Consider the following 23,315-nt stretch of genomic DNA (forward strand, 5'->3'; position numbering starts at 1 on the left):
GAGAAATTTTTATACAGCTTTCTGTGTGACATGTTATTGAACAAGATGACAGACCACTCATTTCACCACATCAAAGGCGTTTCAGCCTTTCTTTCCCAGGACAAACCTCTCTCCTTCTTCCCAAAGTGTCGCAAGGGTTGAAGGGAGAAAGCATGGTGGCTCAAGGATGGGACACCAAGGGAAGATCTGCTTTCTGTCCCTCATGCTGCAGTGTTGCCTACCTGCTCCTTGGGCCAGGGTGCATGTGAGCAAGAGAGGGCACAGCTCCACTGCCCAGGGCTCAGGCCACTGAGGTCCTGGCTGCAGTCCTGGCTCCCTGTCAGGACATCACCTGTGGTGAACACCATGGCTTTGCTGCAACGAACTGCATACCTCTGTGACAACCTGAGTCATCTGGGACAAGCACTACATCCCCGTCTGGTTTCATGTAGGGCTAGGAGAGCTCTGGGCAAACCTCTGGGACCAGGCTTAACAAGGGGGAATACTGTGTGGTGTTTTGTGCAGTCTGTCAGGCCAAAGGCATGAGCCACGTCCGTAGTTACTGCAAGAGAAACACCCACACTCCCAGAGACACTCAAGTGTTTCTGAGACTTCTCTGGCAGCTACTTGCTCAGTGAAGGCTGTTAGGTGTCTTCATGTCCCTATCATCGTAGCTGCCACCTGTCTTTAAAACCCTTCATTTCCCTCCTTTCCACCCTATGAGCATGCAGTGATGGCTTGCCCCGCAATTTCCAAATCCACAGCGAGTCCATGCTAACTCAGAATAACATCTTTTAGATACATGGGGCTTGCAAAGCCTTCAAGGAGAAGGATAACGTTACTTAGCAGAAGAAACACTTGTGACAAACAACTGGATAAATTTTAGGAGGGATTTGTCTCAACTAAATGTATATGTCTAAAACACAGACATGTTCAGATCTGAGCTACTCACCTGAAACTCCCATAATAATGAAGATAAGATGTAGCTCCACAAAGCAATTCATCATCCCTATCTTGAATATGCTCATTTTCAAGGAAAAATGAAATTATTTTGCAGCACTTTCAGGAGATATTCACTTCTCTTCCATGGCTAGAAGTGGAGCTGAGGTCACTGGCCCAGAATTGGACATCAGACTTGAAAAGTTTCACCATGTTCAGTGCAGCAGGAGAGTCAAAACTTGGAGTAGCAAAGAGTGTCAGGAGACAGCTGCTGTGACTGTTTAATGAGTGATTATGAGCTGCCTATTTGCCTAATGCAGAAAATCCCTTGAGCTGACACATTTTCTTCCCAGCTAAGGGCTGGTCATCCTAATTTTCAGGCCTCTAGATTTAGCAGTGAAATAAAACTAATTTACAGCTCTTGCCATTAGGAGGACAAATTTTCATCTCTGTCCTTCGGGTGAAAGGCACTATAACAAATGAATGATTACTGACCCATGATACCTATTAAAGATTGCAGTTGGGTCATCTCATTTGTTGTTTTAACACAAGAAATTAAGAGCCCTAGCAGGGCTGTCACAAAAATTGAATTGATAATGAGATGAACACTGCCTTTACCAGAGGCTCTTTCTAGAATTACATGCGGGAAAAGCTCAGCAATGAGAGGACCTTGAGCCGCGGGCCTGAATCACAGATCCCAGCAGGACTTTTGCTTGCACTGCCTTTCTCCTATTGCCACCTGGAAGTGCAATCTCTAGCTGCTGCCTGTCAGACTTCATACAGACAAAGGAACAGTTAGCCACCTACTTCCATGGCCCTTTTCACTCCATCACTGCCCGCAGCTAAATTGCCCACCAAAGAGGCTTTGAATCAAGAGGGGGTCAGTGGACAGGACAGTTTGCTCCCAACAGCAGCCGCCATGACAGACTAGTGTGCGCTTAGCCTGATGCTGATTGCGCACCCATCCCTGCTGCCACATAACAAAGCTAGTCTGCTTCGAAAGCATCCTCAATGCTGGGAAATTAACAGCTTTCAAGTTTTAGGGGAAATACTGAAGAACATCATGGATAACCTGACTCCGAGACATACATATTTGGCTTCTGCTCAGACCCTCCTGCCCCTAGTGAGGGGGCTGTACATCATGCACGTGTAGCTCAGCACCGCAGTACCTGTCTTGGTCTGAGACTGTGCTCCAGCTGCACCCTGGCCCCTCGGATCTGCCAACCATCTCTGATCTAGCAACGTTGCTCCACCTGCAACCCACCCTGACTCACCAGGCATTTCCCATCATGCGACACAGTGCCCTGGCATTGTCTCATGTGTTGAAGGGGAAAAAATTGTAAGAATTGACTGCCATTTAATCAACTACTAGCAAGTCATTAGTTGACTAGTTGTTCCTTTTTCTGATCTAATGTAAGATGGAAAACTGTCCCTTTTCCCTTAGTTCACATAGGTCTGTTTAGTGCATCCACAGGCAGAGAAAGTTCTCAGAGCAGTATCCTACCCTTACATTGTGGAGTTGGGTTATAGTTTTACTCTCCATACTGGGATTTCAGCTTAGCCCTAGATGGAAGGAAATCAGAGCTGTAACTCCTTCTTCTACAGTAGAGCAGCTGAGCTGACTGCCCTGTTTTCATGGGCTCCGGGAAGCATAAACAGGAGGTTCTGCGAGGTTGTGGTGTGAAGCTATATGACAAGACCCGCTTCAGATTTAGACCATAGCCCAGAAGTTAAATGATCCATGAAGAACTTAGTATCTTCCCTGTTTTCCTCCATTCACAACCACTTAGGCCAGGGCACTCCAGCGCAGAACAGGGCTGTATGAACATAGCTCCTCCACCACTGCAAACCAGAGCAGACCCAGTACTCACCAGTTTAGGATGCAGATAGAATCACAGAATCATTTAGGCCTGAAAAGACCCTCAAGATCACCAAGTCCAACCATTAACCTAGCACTGCCAAGTCCACCACTAAACCATGTCCCTAAGGACCACATCTACACGTCTTTTAAATACTTCCAGGAATGGTGACTCAACCACTTCCCTGGGCAGCCTGTTCCAGTGCGTGACAACCCTTTTAGTGAAGACATTTTTCCTAATATCCAATCTAAACCTCCCCTGGCACAAATTGAGGCTGTTTCCTTTCATCCTATCACTTGTTACTTGGGAGAAGAGACCAACACCCACCTCGTTACAACCTCTTTTCAGGTAGTTGTAGAGCAATAAGGTCTCCCTTCAGCCTCCTTTTCTCCAGGCTAAACACTCAGCCACTCCTCATCAGACTTGTGCTTTAGACCCTTCACCATCTGATAAACGATGGAAAGTGGCTTGGTGAGCACCTGTGCCAGCTCCCTCAGTACCCTTGGGTGGATCCCATCCGAGCCCATAGACTTGTGTGTCTAAGTGGTGTAGCAGGTCACTAACCATTTTCCCTTGGATTATGGTGGCTTCATTCTGCTCCCTATCCCTGTCTTCCAGCTCAGGGGGCCAGTTTCCCGGAGAAAAATTGGTCTTACTATTAAAGTCTGAGGCAAAGAAGGCATTAAGTACCTCAACCTTTTCCTCATATTTTGTCACTATGTGGAGGTTCTTCTTAGCCATCCTTTTGTTGCCAGTGTATTTATAGAAACATTTTTTATTGTCTTTTATGGCAGTAGCCAAATTAAGTTCCAGTTGGGCTTTTCCCCTTCTAATTTTCCCCCTGCATAACCTCATGACATCCTTGTTGTCCTCCTGAGTTACCTGTCCCTTCTTCCAAAGATCATAAACTTTCTTACTTTCCCTGAGTTCCAGCCAAAGCTCTCTGTTCAGCCAGGCCAGATCATTAACCTCATCCTTTCTTGGGGTCTTGTCAGCACTGGTGAGAGCAGCTAACTTCAGGGCAAGCGGTGGAGAACCTGTTTCCACAGAAAGTGCTGATGTGGGAAACCTTCCACTCCTTCTCCATTGCTGCAGTCCCAACTCATTCATCAGAAATTCTCTTTCCCCAGAGTTGCTTTGTCTTTCTGGTGGACCTGAGGTTATGAGGTCAGCATTGCAAAGTTGGACCTGCAAGTCACATCTCCATTTTGCTTCCCATATGAGCTTTCTCCTCATTTTTTCCTGCTGCCTGTTTTACACAAAGATCTGCTTTAGCTTTTGGGCTTGCTCCAGCACCACTCACTAAAATTATATCAAGTATTGATTGGTAACAGATATATTACAGGGGCAATGCTATTGAGGATACATTAAGTAAATGGAGGAGCAGACCCATGCTGCTTTCTTCCTTTCACTCTGTTGCTATTTATCAGAATGGCAATCATCATCAGCAGAGATGTACAGGATCTGAATCAGGCGTGGCTTAAACTGGCCAGAGATCATCCAAATTAATAGGTGATGGAGAAGACTCAGTGTTGTGTTAAATAGCTGTGGGCCTGGTACTGCCCATGGTTACACAGTAGTTACGTGGATGATCTTGTGAAATGAAAATGGTTCAAGGGAAAAAAACCCCTTGTGATTCAAGAACCTCAGCATTGTGGTGAACTGCCATACTGCTCTGTGTTTCATTTTCACTTATTATCATTCAATATTTTATTTCCATCTGTACTTAGAAAAGTGCTAAGCACAGGTGACAATGATGGCTGGCTATTTTTCAAGCCATGCGACCTGGGTGGTGAAGTAGAAGAGACAGTAAGAGAATAGGAAAGGGAATACACAGTTGCAACTGCAGGTGATGGACATCAGGGTGACATGGCAGAACACAGGAGGAAAGTAAATGTTTCAAGTTGAGAAATTGAGGTAAAAAAGAGTTTTAAGCAACAAATTTACAATAAGATGTGGAGCAAAGTAAACTACAACTCTTTCTTAACAGTCAGATGTGAAAATGGGCATCAATGACACCAGTATCAATCTAAATTGACTTGCAAATGCCCTTTTGCCTGAGTGCCATGCTACTGGCATTACACAGGTGATTGTAGTTAAAGGAATGCAGGCTGAAAAATCAGACAAGCATGTATATAAAATAATGTCAGGAATAAGTTAAACCATTTGAAGCTGCAGAGTGGCAGAGTTATAGCTAAACTTCCTTTCCAGTTCAGTCTGCCATTGTACTGATTCTGGCATCACTTGACTATTTCTCTCCATTGCCTGTAAGGGGAATTGAAGGTGAGTACGTTAAGCTCAGGTGCAGACATCTCATTTTCAGCTTCTACACTCAGCGGATACAAATCCCACCCTGCTCCTGCCTTGGCTCCTGAGCTTCCTGATCATCCTCAGCCCATTGATTCTGTCTCTTCCTGATCCATCTGCCTGTCCCTGCACTGGCTTGTCCCCACATTGCCTCAGACATGGCCCCCTTGTTGTCCCCATGTCCTTCTTCAGATTAGTACCTTTATGAATTTCATCTCTCCTAGTAACCTCTCTGCTCTTCCCTGAATTCTGCCCTCACTCATGAGACAGGGTTGTCAACATCTCACTGTAACCCTAGACTGCTTTCAGGGTCTCAGCTAGCCAGCTGGAGTACCTCCATGCCGTCTCTTTGCTATGTGAAGACATACTTTGACACTGATGCTCTAGCTGATAAACTGTGTAACACCTGGTCCCTTGTGTGAAAAAGGCCACGTGACAAAAGCAAGCATCCCTGTTTTCACCATGGCTTGCAGCCTTTAAAGGACAGTGATGCACAAATCTTATGTGCAAGGCCTAAACTGCCAAATTAAGGAGGTCTAGGGACAGATCTCTCGTCCCAGGCTCAGGTGACACAACCTGGCTTAGGCAGCCCTTTGTTGAAGGGAGACAGGGCAGCCTGAACCCATGCCAGTGAACAAGTGGTGCAGGTGATCAAGGTCCAGACCTCAAACCCAGACCTCATCTTTAATTTATCATCAGCCTTTATACAGGTCAGTAAAACAGGCCAGGAGCCATTCCCTGGCCCTGAAGACAAGTGTCACAGCTTGTGTCCATGTGGTTCAACTCGCCTCTCACACAGGGTGGCCTTTGCGTTGTGCCTGGTGGGAACAGTCCCTGGTGTCTCTGAGCCCATCAAGGAGAGCTCTTGCTGGCACGAGGGAAATCCAGGGAGAGTGCTGGCTGTCACACAGCATGGATGATTGCGAGTTGGTGCTGTGGCCTTGGCCTGCTGCTGCATGGTGGATACAACCATACCCGAATTTCCCATACCCAGAGGTGGCTCAGCTTGCGCAGGAGAAAGGCAGAAATTCACATCAGGGGAGTTCATGTGCTGTTTCCCAAGCCCTTGAAGGTTAATGGTTGCACAGAGACTGTCAGCCTTCAGGGACACCTTTTGGCACATTTCCTAAGTGCTCGGTCATTTGGAAGGGGAACTAATAAGCACTTTCCCGTGGAAGGTTTTTTCTTTTGGCATCTTATGTCAAGATGCAGTTACATGTCAGGTACGTGTTTGTTTTCATAAGGCACTATGTAAAAAACATCTCTTCCTTCAAGAGCACATTATGTCAGCAGCTCTTTTGGACCAATTTCAACTCCTCAGCTGTACCACAGCTTTTCTACGGGTAGAAGAGGGCATTCAGGCTTTACCTTCCCTGTCAGCTGAAGAGTCACACCGCTCTGCAAACTGCCCTTGAAATCAATGTGGTAGCTATATTAGAAATAGTTAGCACATAAATTGTAGGACATGGAGGCAGCGCATGTTACTAGGCATGATAAGCGTGCAATGAACCTGCTGTACAAGCTCATTTCAAAATCTAGCACAGACTCCTTGTTCTCTTGCCTGCTTCGCTCAAAGCTTTAAAGGAGAGTGTGCTTGTGAGGGTATGTGGCTAACCCCATCCAAACTCTAGTCAGCCAGAAATGCAGCTGAGATTTCTCGCACATTATCTCTTTTTTTTTTTTTTTTTTTAATGTTGATATGCTCACACTGCAGGTTTGATGGTAAAAGGAGCTTTCCCACATAACTTTTGCACTTTTGTCTGAAGCTGAGAATGTTACTGGGTGGGCAGTAGTTAAAGAACTACAAAACAGGAATGGAAGTGGCATACCCATATCTCAGTGGGTGCCTCCACAGGGCTTGATCGTATACACACTGATAAATAATTATGAATGGGCACCTTATTCTGGAGTAGTGAGGCAGCGAGGAAAAGAATGGGAACTATCTGTGCAAGTTTTCATGTGCCTGGGCATTTGAAAGTCAAGGAGACCACGGTAAGGATGTCTCCAGAAGGTGGTTTTGTTTCCAAGCCCACCAAGGAGAGTTATGTCTATGCACGTAACTATTAAAGGCATATCTTCCATGTTCGCAGACCAGAGCATATAAAAAGACAAGCTCGTTTCCCAGGGGAAGTCTTTCTCTGTGCAAAAACCTAAAGGCTCTTTAGACGTGCCAAATTGATTTCTTTGTCTTCAAGCACAAATATCAATTAAGCCGAGGTTATGTCCTAGCTTAAAAGCAGGGTGAGATTTATGTGAACAATCAGTTTCAGTTACAGGGAATTAATCTTAAGTGTATAGTACAGGAATAGGAGTGCATTACTTTCCTTTTATGTCATTTGTTTCCTGATATTGGCACTCTGGAGCAAGGGTATCTCAAGTAAATTTGGCTTCTCATTGTACATCCAAATCCCATCAGCACAACTACAGACACCTGGCGAAGGGTCACATTCAGCTGAATATGCTCAGCTGTGTGCAGGTGACATCATGTTTCAGTGGAGGCACCTCAAGGTTTCGTAGACATTGCTGGGAGACGAGACGCGGCTCCAGGGAGAAGAGCAGATGCCGAGTGGCCAGAACAGGTCTCATTTGCACTGGAGCGGTGCATTTTTCACTTGGCTGCTTTACTGTTGTGCTACCCTCATTATTTCTGCTATTGTTATTTCTCCAGCACCGAGCATAACAAGTACTTTGAAAAAGGACTGTACAGAAAGGGTGAACTGCTATAAACCCAAATTCTTAGCTGAGCAAAGCCAGCACAGCTCCACTGCAACTGTTGCACCTCAGCTACGGAACTGCGCTGCCAGGAGCAGGGAGACACAGGGACAGCAGAGACTTTCACAGTTTACGTGCTGACAGGAAGAAAGATAAATTTAGGATCCAGTCCTAGTTTTTGTGGATTTTGTTTTACAGGAGACAGTAAAAAGAAGACGACACTGAACTACAGCTAAAAGAAACCAGGCTGCAATTCACTATTTCCACAAGAGATGTGGGTTTGGAGCCGGATTTCTTCTAGCCCAAGACACTTGTATTTTTGACTGCATGATGACCTTGCTTCAACAGAAAGAGTGGAGGGCTATCCCTGCCCTGATCCCTTTCACCATTAGGGCATTCCTGTGAGAAGTAGGAGATGTGGCTTCCCACCCCATGGGAGAGACTTCTCACTTCTAGGTTGCTCTGCAAACCATGAATGAAACATAGACTGAAAGCTGCTGCCAGGGAGTTGTGTCTTCTCCTGCCCTCTATGCTGTCACTCTGTGTTGGGTACAGTCACAAATTAAATAGGATCTAGTCCCTCGGGAGCATGTGACTGCTGATTTTGCATCCAGAGAAGTACAAATGGGAGATGCTGAGCTGAGCAAGATGATGTCATAAGATGTCAGCCCTTTGGGGGTGGGGAGACACACTGGGCACATTAGCACATTTTCAGTGCCAACTTTGGTGTACAGGGGCTCTTACAGTGTCAAAGGGATCAGATGAGCGTTTTGGAGTTAGACATCAAATAACATCTAATTGTATTTTAGGAGCTGGATCTCACCTTGAGTCCCTAACAGGTCATTTTGATGGACAGATAAAAGAAATACTACAATTTCCCCCTACACTGGCTAAGGGACCATCTATTATGGGAACTTATCCATCCCTTGGATAAGTACTGGAGGACTACTGAAAACCTTGGGTATCTCAGTTTATTGACTGCAGAAGAGTTACTCTGCTCTGTGACACCACACTCGAACTTGACTCACGAGATGAGAAAGGTGAAAAAGCAAACAGAGGTAAGGTTACAGAGATGGGTATAGGGAAAAACTCAAGGATTCAAATGAAAAACAGCAGCATGGAAAGATATAAAATCTTAGATGGCAACACAGAGAGTTGGAAACTGCAACTCAGCAGCACTGAGGACCTGTTGCAAGTCCAGCAGAAACCAACCCTTCCCCACCTGATGGCTGCCTGCCTGGGCAGCAAGGACTCTTCAGGTGTCTTATTGGGGACACTGAGCATACTAATGCTTAGCCTGGGGACACATTAAATCCCAGCTATCTCTTGTCTTTGTCAACCAATAAACAACCGTGTTAGACTTCAAAGTTGTGTATATCCTGCTTTCAGAGCCTCTTTGTGCATAGCTAAAGGTGCCTGAACAAAGTGACCTAGAAAAGGAGGGTTACACTTTCCTCTCTCCAGCATAGAAAGCCAGCATGACCAATAGATGTAAATCCGGTTTCTTTGTTCTTGTTCTCCCTTTTAGTCTTCATCCTCCACCCCTGTTGTTGTGTGGGGTTACCACAAAGGCACAGGGATTAAAAACGCAGCCAGAGTTGTATTTCCACCTTGTATACAAGTGGAAAGTGGTGTATGTAGTATCTCGTGGTGTTGACTCTATTTAAGAACAAAAATTTAGATTTTAGTAAGAGTCACAAAACAAAATATCTTTGAAGATCTGGACAACTTAGGTAGTGGAATATGACAGTCTGCTGGGCTAGAGTATCTATGATCTCAAAAAGAAAAATCTGGTTAAAGTTTTATGCTCTGTGTTTCAAAGTTTTGAGATCACAGAAAGGTTTCAAAAACAACTCAAAGTGTGATTCATCTAATCTAACATCACAGGTTCACAGGCATCTGCATGTGACCTAGTCAATATAGGCTCTCCTAATAGTCAATGTAAATAAGGTAGTCCTCTGCTTTTGCATCTAATCTAGGCATGCCTGTTTCCCTCCAGTGGGTAAAATAGGACCCTGCATTTAGTCAGGCATCTTCTGTATCTGGCACCAGAAAGAAGCACTGTGCACAAAGGGAGGAGTCACTGAGGATGTGGAGTGAAATCAACATAAGGAGCACTGGGTCTGGCTGGGATGGAGTTAGCTTTCTTCACAGCAGCCCTTACAGTGCTGGACTTTGGATTTGTGACCAAAACAGCGTTGATAACACATGGATGTTTTAGCTATTGCTGAGAAGTGCTTGCACAGCATTGAGGTCATCTTTGTTTCTCACTCTACTCCCCTCCAGCAAGTTGGCTGGGGGTGGGCAAGAGGTTTGTAGGGGACACATCTGGGGCAGTTGATGACAACTGATCGAAGGGATATTCCATTCCGTATAATGTCATGCTCAGCAATAAAACTGGTGGGTAGTCTTTCCAAGGTAGTCTTTGCTTGGAGACCAGCTGGACATTGGTCTGCTGGTAAGAGGTGGCAAGTGACTGCATTTGCATCACTTGTTCTTTGTTTTCTCTCTTTCCTTCACTTATTAAACTGCCTTTATCTAGACCCGTAAGTTTTTCTCACTATTGCTCCTCTGACTCTCTCCCTGATCCTGCTGGGGGGAGTGAGCGAGTGGCTGGTGGGTGCTTAGTTGCTGGCCAGGGTTAACCCACCGCATAGGGCAAACAGGGAAAGAAATGTTAGTGAAGATCAAAAGTAAAGGAAACCAGAAAATGGGCTTTTGCATGAAATAAACCAAACTCTGTGGTCCCCTGGCAGCATTGCAGGGAAAGGCACTTCCAGGGCTCCAGTGCCACAGAACAGGCAAGAAGCTGCAGCCTGAAAGTAGCCATTTTATTGGAAGTTTATCACTTCCAACTTTTATTGGAAGTTTATTGGTTGCATCAGACATGAAAAAAACCTTCCCGCCTTGTATAAGGTCTGCACAATGTTGCTTTTGTAGTCCTGAAAATCCTGTTCGAAAAATGCCAGCTGCAGGGGCACCTACACTTAATGAACGAACAGTTCGGCAAACGAAGCTGAAACATGACCCAAAGCTAAGACCAATAAAGCAGGAAGTGAAAAAAATTGAAATACTGAGAATGGCACATTTGGAAACAAACTTGTGTTTTAACCATTTATGGAAAATATAGTCCACAGGGCTGAGCAATCTCTGCATGCAGTCTAGTAGCAGGGAAAGACATTGCAATACAATGCTGAGATAAGGCAGAAGTGACAAACATCAAGCAAGCCAGTCCCTGGCATCCACTACTACTACATGGAGAAAACGCAGGGTGTGCAATCAGCCCAGATGACATCAGCAACCTCAGACCTGCAGTAGAATCATCTATAGGGAAAAGACAGTAGGATACATTTGCCTGGGCAGTTTGGAGAGCTGATGCATGCTACTTGTCTGCAGAGGAGAAACTGCATGAGCAGCAAGCAGTGTGAAGTACTAGGAACTGGAATTGGAAGAGTAATTTTGTAATTTGCATCAGGAAAATCAGAAAATAAGTGCATAAGAAATGAGAGGTCAGGGTAGCACATCGGCATGAGGCCAAGACCAGCATTCTAGCTTTGTCAGAGGTCTTCTTGAAGGACGGGCTGAGCCAGTAGTGAAGACTGGAGGCGTGGTGTTCAGCCCCTGCAGATGAAGGTTTACTCGAGGTGTGATGGTGAAGGCAGTGTCTGAGCAGCTGCCTGCTGCCAGGGGTGAAGAAGGGGGCTGTAGGCATAGGGCAACACCTTTTAAAAAGACGTTTTTAAAATTAGTTTGTTTGTGACCGCTGATGGAGAGCTACAGTGGAGAGAAGTGGTAATTTACACCCCATGGCCAGAAAAAAGTGCCCACACAAAAGCTCATAGTGTTTCTCTGAATCCAGGCCTGTTCTAGGTGAATGCAGAAGAAGAGAAGTGATCTTCTCTTTAACCTTTCCGTACACCTCCTTGGTGTGAGGCCATCCCAAAACACAGTGCAGACATGGCCCAACCACAGGCACATTCAACATCACTTATATCGTGTGTGTCTCGTCTGACAGTCTTCATCCTCCAGCTCTGCCCTTCCTTCCCTGCTGCTCCTGCCCCACTCTGGTGGCACACAGCTCTGAAACCAGCGTGACTCCCACAGCCCACCCCGACCCCCTGGTCTATGACTTGCTGCCCATGATGTTCCCAGTGCTGATTGATACCCAAATCTTGGCCCACTGGCCAACACTGCAGCAACATGTCTTTTGCACTTCCTCCCCGTCTCACTTTTACTATTATTATTTCACAAGAGCTCCTGATGGTTTGGGAGCACCCTGGTATTTTCTGACCTTAAGCTAAACTTCCTTATGACTGCATTAACTTCTCCTTGTCTGGTGGTGTATGAAATGGAATGCTTAGGAGGTCTGGCAGCCAAATGTGTTGCTTCAGCATTTGGCAGCTTGCTGCCCAGTACACTGGGTTTTTTGTGGTCCTCCACTGCACTGAGGTGAAGCTGTGTAACAAATCAGATGTGATGAACCCAGCCTGATCTGGTGCAGACACAATGACCAGATCTGGGAGCCTCTTTTTGTATAAAGTGCACTGGTGGAAATGTGTCAGCCTGTTGCTTCCAGATAAATGCAAATAAAGAAGGAATGACTAAAGTGGGTCACTCTCCCCTGTCTTTGGATATGAGGAAGGACACCTCATTAACAAGTTTCCTAGCCCCCATGATAAAATTTATAAGCATGGAACCAGCGCTGGCACCCTGTGTCTCCTTTCCCTACCTTCTCTGAGACAAATTTACTCTGCCTAAGTAAGAAAGGGCTTTCCTAATCACATTAGGATCAGTTTAGATGGCAGAGAGGGTAACAAAATTAGAGCTTTTAAACCATTATCTCTTCCTCATGAACATCTGCATTGATATCAGCCTGCAGAGAGTTAAGGAAAGACGAGCTATGACTGATCTCATTATAGCTTTAAAAAACAAAAATATGTGGTGGAGAGCTGGTCCGTGGCTGTAAGAAAACCATCAGTCTTTTTGTTAGAGGCAAGAAAGGGCTGTGCTCAGGCCCAGAATGGTTATATTCTGATTCTTGATTTAAAAAATAGATTTATCTCCATTTCCTCAAATCTTTTCCTAGGCCCCATATGCAAACTAATATATACACATATACCTAGTCAAATAGCATGCCTATAATTTCATATTATATGTGTCGTGCCATAGTGTTTTAATCCTATTGTCTACATCCTGTTTGATGTGATAATTTATTGATGTAATATTTTACATAACTAGAGTTGATATATTGTATGGAGAAGCCAGGGAGCGTGTCTGATCTCCTTGCTATGACAGCAATAACTGAAGTGATATGGTTATTGTACTCAGAGAGAAACACGAACTCTGCAGAAAAACTGGACTGGATGAAATAGGGGATAGGACTGGATTTTGGCTAGTGCAAAGTAGGCATTTATATGGCAGATGATAGAGTGGTCAGGGGTTTTACCGTACAAATGTTTTTCTTAAAAGCACTAAATAGGAACTGTTCACATATTTCTTAACATAAATCAGGAAAAAATAGGACTTCCTGTTGACTTATTCAAAGTATAATTTACTGTGAAAAAAAACACCTGCCTTTTGTTTATATATTTACATATATAAATAAACATAAGAAAGTAAAAAATCAAACCAAACTATTTTGAATTTGATTACATCAGATAGATGGGCTCAAAGCATAAAGCCAGTATCTGGAGCTGGGTACGTTCAGTGGAAAAGGATATATGTCTATGTCCAGCAAAAGAAGATCAAGTAGTGAACCCAAGCACTGGGCTCCCTATCATCCATGTACCCAAATTATCAACTCACTCCCTGGCTCTGTTTGCACCACTCCAGCTACATCTCTCCAAGGTGAAATTGCTATAGCAAGAGCTAACCCTAACCAGTTGAAGAAGTCATTGGTATTAGCTTCAGGCAAGAAATTGCTTCCCATCCCTCTTTCACTTAGCAATATAGACATAACCCGCCAATCTTGTACTTTGATACTGTACTTTCTCTGTGCAAACATCACTTCTGCAATGCATTCTTATTGATGTGCATAAATGCACGTGTATGCACGCACACACATACGTCTTCTTCGTTGCTCCAATTTCGCAGAAACCTGAGCCTAATTTTGAAATGTCACAGCTCAAATATAATCCCCTGAAAGAGTTTGCAATGCAGTGCAGTTTGCACTTCAGCAACCTGGTTCACAGCACAACCCCAAAAATGGTAATATTGGTAACAGACTGAGATGAGAGAGCAGAAACTTTTTAAGCCAGCCTCACCACTGAGGTCTATTATGAAACTACCCTTTCCATCTACAGACATTTAATTGCTACCTGACTTTTGGCCTCATTAAATTCCAGATAATTAATCCCCAAGTACTAGATTTTTACTCTGCCCCAAGACACTTCAACAGGTTTTCTTAGCAGTGGCCCTGAAATGATCATTTCCTGCTCTCAGTGCTGAACATGCTGTGCCAAGCAGTTTGATGCATGCCCATTAATAGTGGATCACTTTGCTGTATTAAGGGGGAGAAAAAGACGGGAGAAAAGTACAAGCCCTGCACTATCATCAGTTTTGTAGTGAATTTGAGTGATCAGAAAAATGCAGATTCAACCACTTGTGGGACAATTACCCTGTTGCTCTCCAGGGAGCTCAGTTTGCAGAATGGCCAAAGACCCATACAGAGCTTCAGAGCTGCTGCTGCCAGAGCTCCATCATGCACCTCTCCTGCTCCGGGATTGTCACCTGCCCCACGGGGAGATGACCATACCCATCCAAAGGGAAAGGACCTTTTTTTGGCATTGAAACCACCCCCCACTTCTACTCTCTGTTCTCCAGTTCTCGTTCAAAGTTGGCTAAAATCTCAGGGAAATGATGCTCTCCCCCTTGTGAAATAAGGACATAAAACTTAGCTGCAATTTAGTCCTAAGTAAATTCTACCACAGATTTAATTCAATCAAACCTTCTCTCTTCCTCTTAAATAATCCACAGAAGGCATTTGCTGTAGGTGTCCCCTCTGTGACCATCACCAGCAGAGGCATAACTGGAAGGCAGCATCCTGTGGGTGATGCCCAGATGCTGCCCTCAGGGACAAACAGAAGGCATCTTGCATGAAATTTGCACTTTTGCCCCTGGAGACCCAACAGCATCTTCATTTTTTCTATGATTTGGATAACAAGATCAATGTAATCTTGAGATGATGTAGCGCAGACCTGAAAGTAACTTTCTTAATTTATTTTCTAGACTATTGGGGCTGGCACAACAGCCCTATCAGGAGCTGAAATGGCCTCACAAAGCTCCTGGTTCATGTACTTTGAGGTGAGATAGGAAATAGTGTCTGTCCTTCAACGGGCACCTTTTCTGGATTATAAATGCTATCAGCTTACATTTACTTTTTCTTTTTTTTTTTTCCCCCCCCCCCACTGTATTTCTGTTTGTTGTATGCAGCAGGTACCTAGACTGATTCTCTCTGAAAACAGCATAATTAATGGCTTTCTGTGACTTCAAAATCAAACGTATTTTGATCAACTTCAAAAAAAGCCCCTTCTTTCTGCTGATAGGAAGTGTGAACCTGTAAGTGCTGAGCCCCTGAGACTTTCCCTGACTTCAGAAGAGGTTTCATCTCTCATTCCACAGAATTACTGAGAAAAAATGCCTCCTTAATGAAAAGAGAGGAGACTGGAGCTTTCTCCCTTCTACGTCGTAGACCTTGCTTTAACCTCAGAAAGGCCTTAGTTTTTCCAGCTCTACAACAGAGGTAACAGTATTTATAAGCAGTCAGGGAGTTTCTACTTGAGGAACATTTTATGAAAACCTGGCTATTTGCCAAAGACAAGCATGATATTTTCCAGACCAATGAACCACGGGCTCTCTACCGCAGAGAAAAAACCCCAACCACAGACATACAAGAAGATCCAGTCCCCTGAAACAAGAATTTCAATATTTAATTAGAATAAACACAGGGCATTAAGGCATTGTAACATTACCAGGCTGGTACCCCCAAGGCTGAGGGAGCAGAAAGCTTCATCTCCCTGATGTGGGGTAACCAGGGATGCTTCAGGAGCAGATGCTCTGTGGGGAGAGCGCTCTCTGCCAGCTCCTGGATGAGAAAACTGTTTGTATGGGTCAGGATGTGACTGGGGGAAAAGTGAAGGAGCAATCTGGCAAAATGGGGCAGGGGGAGGATGCTGCAGCTACTGTGGGAAAGCAGTTGGGGAGAGCTGCGGCTCTGCTGCGGGGGTAAGCTGTGTGTGCAGGCATCGCTGGCTTTTACAGAGTGCTGAAGCACCAGTCAGTGGTTTTGCAAGCTGGGGTGACTTTCACAAAGCCTCAGAGGGCAAGAAGTGCTGATCCAGCAGTTGAGATGAGCTGTAACTGCACCTGTAAAAGCTGGGAGAGAGAGGAGCACGGGGAAAAGCCACCATGGAGGGACCAGGCTGATGCAGTGAACGCTGAGGGAATGTAAGGCTATTGCAAAATTATCCTGAGAAAGGGGAGTCTCGCCGAACTGGTGCAAACCTGTATCGTTAATCAGCTGTAATTGGTTTTTCTGGGGTTACTTCATTGCCTCCCCTCCACACCTCAGCAAAGGTACTCTGTTTTTTACAACAGACACAGTGTTTCTCTGGGGATATCAAAGTTCACCCGAGCAGGAGGGAGGGGATACTTAATTTCCAGGCTTTTGTGGGGGATCTCAAGTTGCTGCTATTTTGTTAACATTCAGGAAAAAGAAAACACTGTACAGTCCCTTCCCAGCTTCCCCAAAGTCCTTCCAAAGGTAATCAAACATAGCCTTTTTTTCTGCTGACAGTACCATTTCTAAAAATACCATATTTTGCCCATAGACAAGTGATCTCTATCAATGAAAGTCATTGTGTCTAACCTAGAGGTCTTTCTAAAAGACATCAGGGAGCTCCTGAGAAAGGATCTTAGCTTTGGATTTGTGCAGCTGGCCTAGCTAGGTTACCATCAGAGTCTCTTTGAGCTTCAAAGGATGTGAATTTATGTGTGGGAGGCAAGAAAATGTCACTGTACCCTCACCAAAGCTTCACCCTGTGTTATGTCAGTGAGGTTTCAAAACCAGATCCCTCCTTTCCCCTGTCCCTGCCACCAGCTTTGCAGGCTCCCTCCAGATGCTTGTCCTCAGTGATGGATGAACGTGCTGTGAGTACACAAAGTCAGTGACGAGCAGTGGAAGATCCTCAGCCTTGCGACTCGCGCTTCATTCAGGCCAAAGAAGGCACGAACGTGATGCCTCGTGATTCCTGGGGTTGGTGGCTCAGAGGCAGCTCAGCAATCCCAGGGGATGGTGGTGTGACCCTTGTTTGAGGGACCAGCGCTGCACTTCCCAGGAGGACTACATCTCTGAGCACGATGCAGAAATGGAGGAGCCATTTAACTCGTACGATTCCCATCTTGTCCATGGAGCTACAGCAGAAGGAACCCTTGAAGGATCACACCGTTACTAGGTCCTGACAGACACAAATTCCCTTCCCAATTAATATTTGTTAACATGGATATATTGCTTAACCCACATCTGATGGACAGAAATGCGTTGTTCATGGTAACAGTCTCCTCTCCTTTGATCATTGCAGGCCAGGAATTTTATGAAAGTCTTTGGTACCTGCAGTGTCTACAGAAGGGTTGATTTATGGTTGGCTTAATTAACGTTGTTCTATTGCATATTGATTTTCTGTGTGGTTAATAGTTTAACTTAAAAATGATGTGAAGGCCATAACTACATTAAGCCTGTATGAACAGCAAAACACCCCAATGTAATAAAGCAAAAAATTGTTGCTGACCTGCAGCTGGTGCATCCTCTCTCTGAGAACCTGCTTCAGCATCATAGCTAACACATTCTCTGAAATAATTTTTCTCAGAGGTGAGCTCATAAGCAAGCTAATTAAATACCAAATTGGTTGTTGCATGTGCATTTACTGGGCATGAAAAAGTGATGCATCTCTGACATTTCCCTCTGTAAATACATTTTAAATAAGTCGTTGGTAGTTAATTACCATACTGTAAAATTAAGGCAAATAGATGTATTTTGGATGCTATAAGGCAGCTGCTTTATGGTAATTGAATAACATCAATGGATTATGCTTAGATAAAAATTCTGGAAAATCAGGAGCATCACATCATGGTATGGCATTTATTGCTTCCCCAGGCATAACTTCTGGATTAGAGGAGGTGTAGAGGATATATCCACGTTAGCAATGAGGACAGCACAGAGCAGGAAGAAGGCGGCCAGTTTGCAGCAAGCTGCTCTATTTTGAGGATGACCCATCCACGCCTGCTCTTCCCTGGCCATGAAGTCTGGGGCAGCTGCCGATGCTGCACGTACAACCGCAGGTTGCTTCCCATGCGTGAGCTGCAGGGCACAGCTGCAGGCTAGGGACCTCGGGGAGCACTGCACCCCTGCCGCTCTTGTCCAGAAAAGGATTTACCCCCTGAACACATGCATTTCTTCTCTTTGTCAGCTTTGGGACTGGGTTTGAGAGACAAGCTCACCAGAAAGGCAGGCTTCCTGCTCTTGCTCCTCTTTTTGCTTTGCAACTAAAGCAGCCACCCAGGGTGGATGGGATTTGCACCTTTTTGGAGAATTAACTGTGACGTATTGCATCTGAGATGCAATTCAGAGGGTCCCATAGACTAACCAGCACATGAGTGGCCTCAGCCTTATCTTGCACAATGGAAGTGAAGATAATATATGAAAAAATTGTTTGGGACTGTGACAGCCTCAGTACTCATTTCCTATGGTGACAGGTATCAGGAAAATTAAGTTCCCTGGCAGTACAAAGAAAGACCTTGCCTTTGACCATGTAGTACATGTACATCTACTATTGCCTGCCATGCCCCTCCATTCTCATTTTACCCTGTCCAAAGGCAGTACAAAGTACCCCCTTGAATTTTCTGCCAGCTAAGAACCTTCTGAAGGTCACTGAGCTGACAAGTTCTTTTATATGCCATGTGACATTAGGACATTTTCTACGAGAATTATATCCCCCCTGGAATTAAAGCCCAGACTGGCTGGCTGTACTGCAGACACCGTGATTTCTGCCTCTGCTTCAGTGTGTGGAACTTATCGTGCTTGGGACTCAACGAGGCACAGTCTGATTGCTGTTGTGTATGGGGAACCACCAAGAAAGATTTATTGGTGAAGATAAGGCAGGTGAATACTCTCTCCATTTTTTTTTTTTTTAATTGAGTAATTGGTGTGGTGAAGCCTAGATGACTTATGATTGACCTTATATTGACTTATAAATATCTAAAGGGTGGGTGTCAAGAGGAAGGGGCCAGATTCTTTTCAGTGGTGCCCAGTGACAGGACAAGGGGCAATGGGCACAAACAGGAACATAGGAAGTTCCATCTCAATATGAGGAAAAATTCTTCCTGCCTGGCACAGGCTGCCCAGAGAGGTTGTGGAGTCTCCTTTTCTGGAGACATTCAAAACTCTCCTGGATGCAATCCTCTGCAACCTGCTCTAGGTGATCCTGCTCTAGCAGGGGGGTTGGACTAGATGATCTCCAGAGGTCTCTTCCAACCCCTACCAATCTGTGAATCTGTGATTCTGTGACCTCCCAAGGGTTTTGCCTTTGCTAGGGAAAGGAAAGAAGTTGTTGCACTGATACACACCTTTCCAAAGCAACCTTGACCTAGGTGGCTGAATTTTACTCTGGTTGGAAACTAAAAGGTGCCAACTTTACTGTCTTTGTTAGGGAAAAAGTCAAGACGTTGGTTCAGATCTGCCTCAAAACCACAATGATAAGGGAGGTGCACATGCCTGTGGTGTCTAGCTCAGACTATTGCTCCACCTCCCCCTCCTCCTGCAGTCCCAGGTGGAGCAGGCATCCTTCGCTTCCCTCCTGAAGGCAGGCGGGGATGGCGTGCTGCATAATGCTGGAGCAGTATGATTGCTTCATTCCCTCTCAGTGGTGGATGCATGTTAACTGCGGATTAATGAGCCCTCTAAGTATTACTTAATGCTCCTAAAATGCTTTATATTTTCTACTTACAGTATAATCATCATTAAGGGATTAAGGTAAAAAAAATTATAAACTTAGGTGGTTAGAATTAAGCTTCAGCATCCTCATTTTGAGTCTTAGATATTTACAGCCCGACTGTGAGATTGGAAGAACATTTTCCCCCCCAGTCTCATTGACGCCAAAAGTATCGGCAACTTCACAGATCGGCAACACGACCAGCTTTGCAGATGGGTCCCTCACACACGTACAACAGCTTAACCTACAGAAAGAGATTTGACTATTTTGGCCTCCATCCCAAACCACCTAACTGATGGCAGAGAACATTGTCCCCCACCTCATTTACAGAGAGAGAAACCAAAGACAGAGGCGTCTACAGAGCATCCCAGTTTGCTGATCCCCCTCACTGCTCCGGTGGTGTGGCGGACCACTGCAGCACGTGGATGTGCCTGTCAGGTTTGGAGGCAGATAAACCCCAACGCCTTGGCAGGATGCTGCAGTGATCCTGTCTCCTGCAGGGCTTATTGGTTCAGGCACAGCACCCGCCTAATGCAGCTATTTAGCTGCTCGGCTCAGGCTGGCTCATCTCCAGCCTCTGCTGCGTCTCTGCTCCATCCTTCCTCACACCCCAGCTCTGTGGTGAGCGGGGCAGGAGACAGGCAACCTGCCAGTGCTGTCAGTGAGCTCAAAGGCTGAGTTTATACCCAGAGGGGAAAAGCAGTTTTGGGTACAGAGGTAAGCACAGCAAACTCTCTGACACTGTTAGCTGTAACCTGGTCTCAGAGCATCGGGTCAGTCATCACTGAGTGCTCTCCAGGGACTTCAGCCTAATTTTGCCCATGAACTTAGAAACAGATGCTCACTGGGGAAGTCTTGTGATACCCACCAAGAGGTAGGGTTGCTCACCACCATGGAAACAAATTATCCACAAAACCGGACTTAGGCAGCAGGACTTCTGGATTGCAGAGGGCCAGACTAGATTTTCGCTCATTTTTCAACACTCAGCTGTTTGCAAACACCAGGTGGCACAGGTCTTACTGAGTGCCTCAGCTGTAATTACGGGTCAGCCAGGACTGGATATGGCTGCAACCCACTGCGTGACTTGCCTGTAGAGAACATCGAGGTCCTTTTTCATGAAAAACAACTCAGAAGCTACTTGATCTGCAAGTTTCTTCTGTGTTGTAAAAGTCAAGAAGCAAAAGTTACTATTACAAAAAATGCTGAAAGGCTGCTTTCGGCATCAATTAATTTTCCCTATGAGTGAGTAAAGAAAAGGTCTTCCTTTCCCCAACATCTGCTTCATCAGATTGAGTTCTCTTGCCATAGGCTGTTGATTGGCCTCTGGCAAATTAAAGTTGCTTTAGTTAAAGCAGCAAATAGGCCAAATACCCAGATGCAGCCTGGATTTATCTGTGAACTGGGATGTTGTTTTCTAACCACTGGCTTATTATTAAAAAATCATTAAAAGCTTAAAAATTATTAAGAGATACCTCACCAGTAAGCTTGTGTTTAGCTGCAATACCAAATTATCTCCAGTTGCCTTGTGAAGCTTCTGGAGATTAAGCTGACTTCAGATCTGTTTTCTGATACTGCCTTCATCTTTTACTAACAGCCTGAAAGAAAAGTCAGTCTTTGTAATCAGTTATTTACAAACCAGTGGTTATGTTTGTGCAACCTTGCATGACCTTAACATTTTTGAGTCTCTTTTTTGAAATATTTTCTGTGGCAGAAGAAACCCAGTAAAAGTTTTGTTTTATTTTTAAAGCTGTATTATTTCCCATATGATTTAGACCCTTGAGATTCCAGGCAGGAACTATAATTGGATAAAAGATTCCAGTTGGGCTGTAAGGAGGAAACCAGATGAAGCAATGGTGAATTACTGCAAGCATTTGTGTCTGTTTTCCTGCCACACTTTAAATCTTGAGCTGGGCATAGCCACAAATTGCCTGCAAGTAAACACACCCCTATTTGTAAGGAACAAGCTCCTGCTGCATTGCTGCCACCTTTGAGTTTGCATTCTGCTGAGGTTGGCGTGTGGCTGTGGAAAACATGTCTTTGTACCCACTCCCAAAAGCACAGATAATGAGAGGTCTAAGCCTGCGTACATGTCTTGAGGCAGATATTTATATGGGATACTGCTTGATTCAACAGGGGTAAAGAGGTCCCCAAAAAAATTTTGCCAGAATGATGGCAGAGAGGAAACTAAATGAGCCAGACATGCCTCTGACCACATCACATCTATTTTGTAGGAATATGAGGAGAGAAGATGAAAAGTGAATATCACCCCCAAGCCAACAAACCTTAAATACCAGCATAATACTTTTCAAGGACTGATGCCTAGGCTCCTGTAAGATATCTTCTGGTGAAGCTTGCTGCGGTGGCCTAGGACCTTCCTGATCCCGGTGCCTGCATGGCCTCTGCTGGCAGTCACATTCCCACAGCCGAAACAGCAAAGGGGAACATTTGTCTGCATTTCAGCTGCCTCCTCAGTCTGACATACTAATGCAAACTCTTTTAACAAACCAGCAAAGACCTGTGAAATGGGTTGGAGGTGGGATGAGGACCAAGCTTTATCTCCCTCTCTGCTGCCCCTGCACCAGGGCAACCAACAGCTTTTAGGAGACCAGCAAAGTCATGTGGGATGACAATATTTTAAGCTGCTCACAAAAAATACATGTCACCTGCAAATTTCCATTCTGCAAACCATGAGCTGGCCTAAAAAGGCCAGGTAGATCAGCATTTCCTCACCTCTAGTGATGCTATCTCATCCTAAGTTACCAAAATCTGTGTAGCTCCTCTGGCTTCCACTAATCAAAGATAAACAGAAACAAACTCCATCAAGCCTGGGATCAGACCCAGAATCCAGACAGGGAACAGAAACGACACTACCTAAGTAGCCTCTCTGCTTTGTACCTCTTTGCACAGCTAATTAACACAGCTCTCACACCAAAAAGTGAGTCTGAAGCATTAGGGATCCTGCCATAGGGCGACAGTAATCATGAAGAAGTTAATTGAATAAACTCAGGGAAAGTTTGTTCTGCTGGCAGCCATCCCACAAGGAGAATGAAAGGCAGATATTTTTGAGTGGATTATTTGCTCCACATCACTTGCTCCACGCTATTTGGGCCACTCAGCACTCTTTAGGAACATGTTTACCCTTGTGCCACGGTGCAAACTCTTCACCGACAGATGTTGAACAATCTGTCCTCTCCCCTTCAGAACTTATTTCATACTGCTTGTAGTTACCAATAAGGGTCCTTATCCCAAATCATATTTTGAAGTATGCCTTACTCTCTTTTGCCATCGCTCATCTGCCACAGTGACCCCCTTTCCAATCCAGACTGGTTTCATTAGCTGGTAACATACCTGGGCTTTGGACTACAGTAAAGATTTGTATTCTGATGAGTTTCAGTTACCAGATACTTGTGTAACTGGTATAGATCCAATCTCCTGTGCTGATCCTTGGATTCCTGAGTGCATCCCACATGTCTATCTGTCTGCCTTCTTAATTCTTTCAGATATGTCTTTCAGATATGACTTTGGCTTGGTCATT

At 44.9% G+C, this 23,315-nt stretch overlaps 1 protein-coding gene across 1 annotated transcript in view; it reads right to left on the reverse strand.

The window, feature by feature from the left end:
* The window catches only part of SIAH3 (siah E3 ubiquitin protein ligase family member 3), a 48,318-nt gene that overhangs the window by 14,300 nt on the left and 10,703 nt on the right, over positions 1-23,315 (reverse strand). The window lies entirely within an intron of this gene.

Source organism: Balearica regulorum, chromosome 1 (assembly GCF_011004875.1).
Source record: "Balearica regulorum gibbericeps isolate bBalReg1 chromosome 1, bBalReg1.pri, whole genome shotgun sequence".
Lineage (NCBI taxonomy): Eukaryota > Metazoa > Chordata > Aves > Gruiformes > Gruidae > Balearica > Balearica regulorum.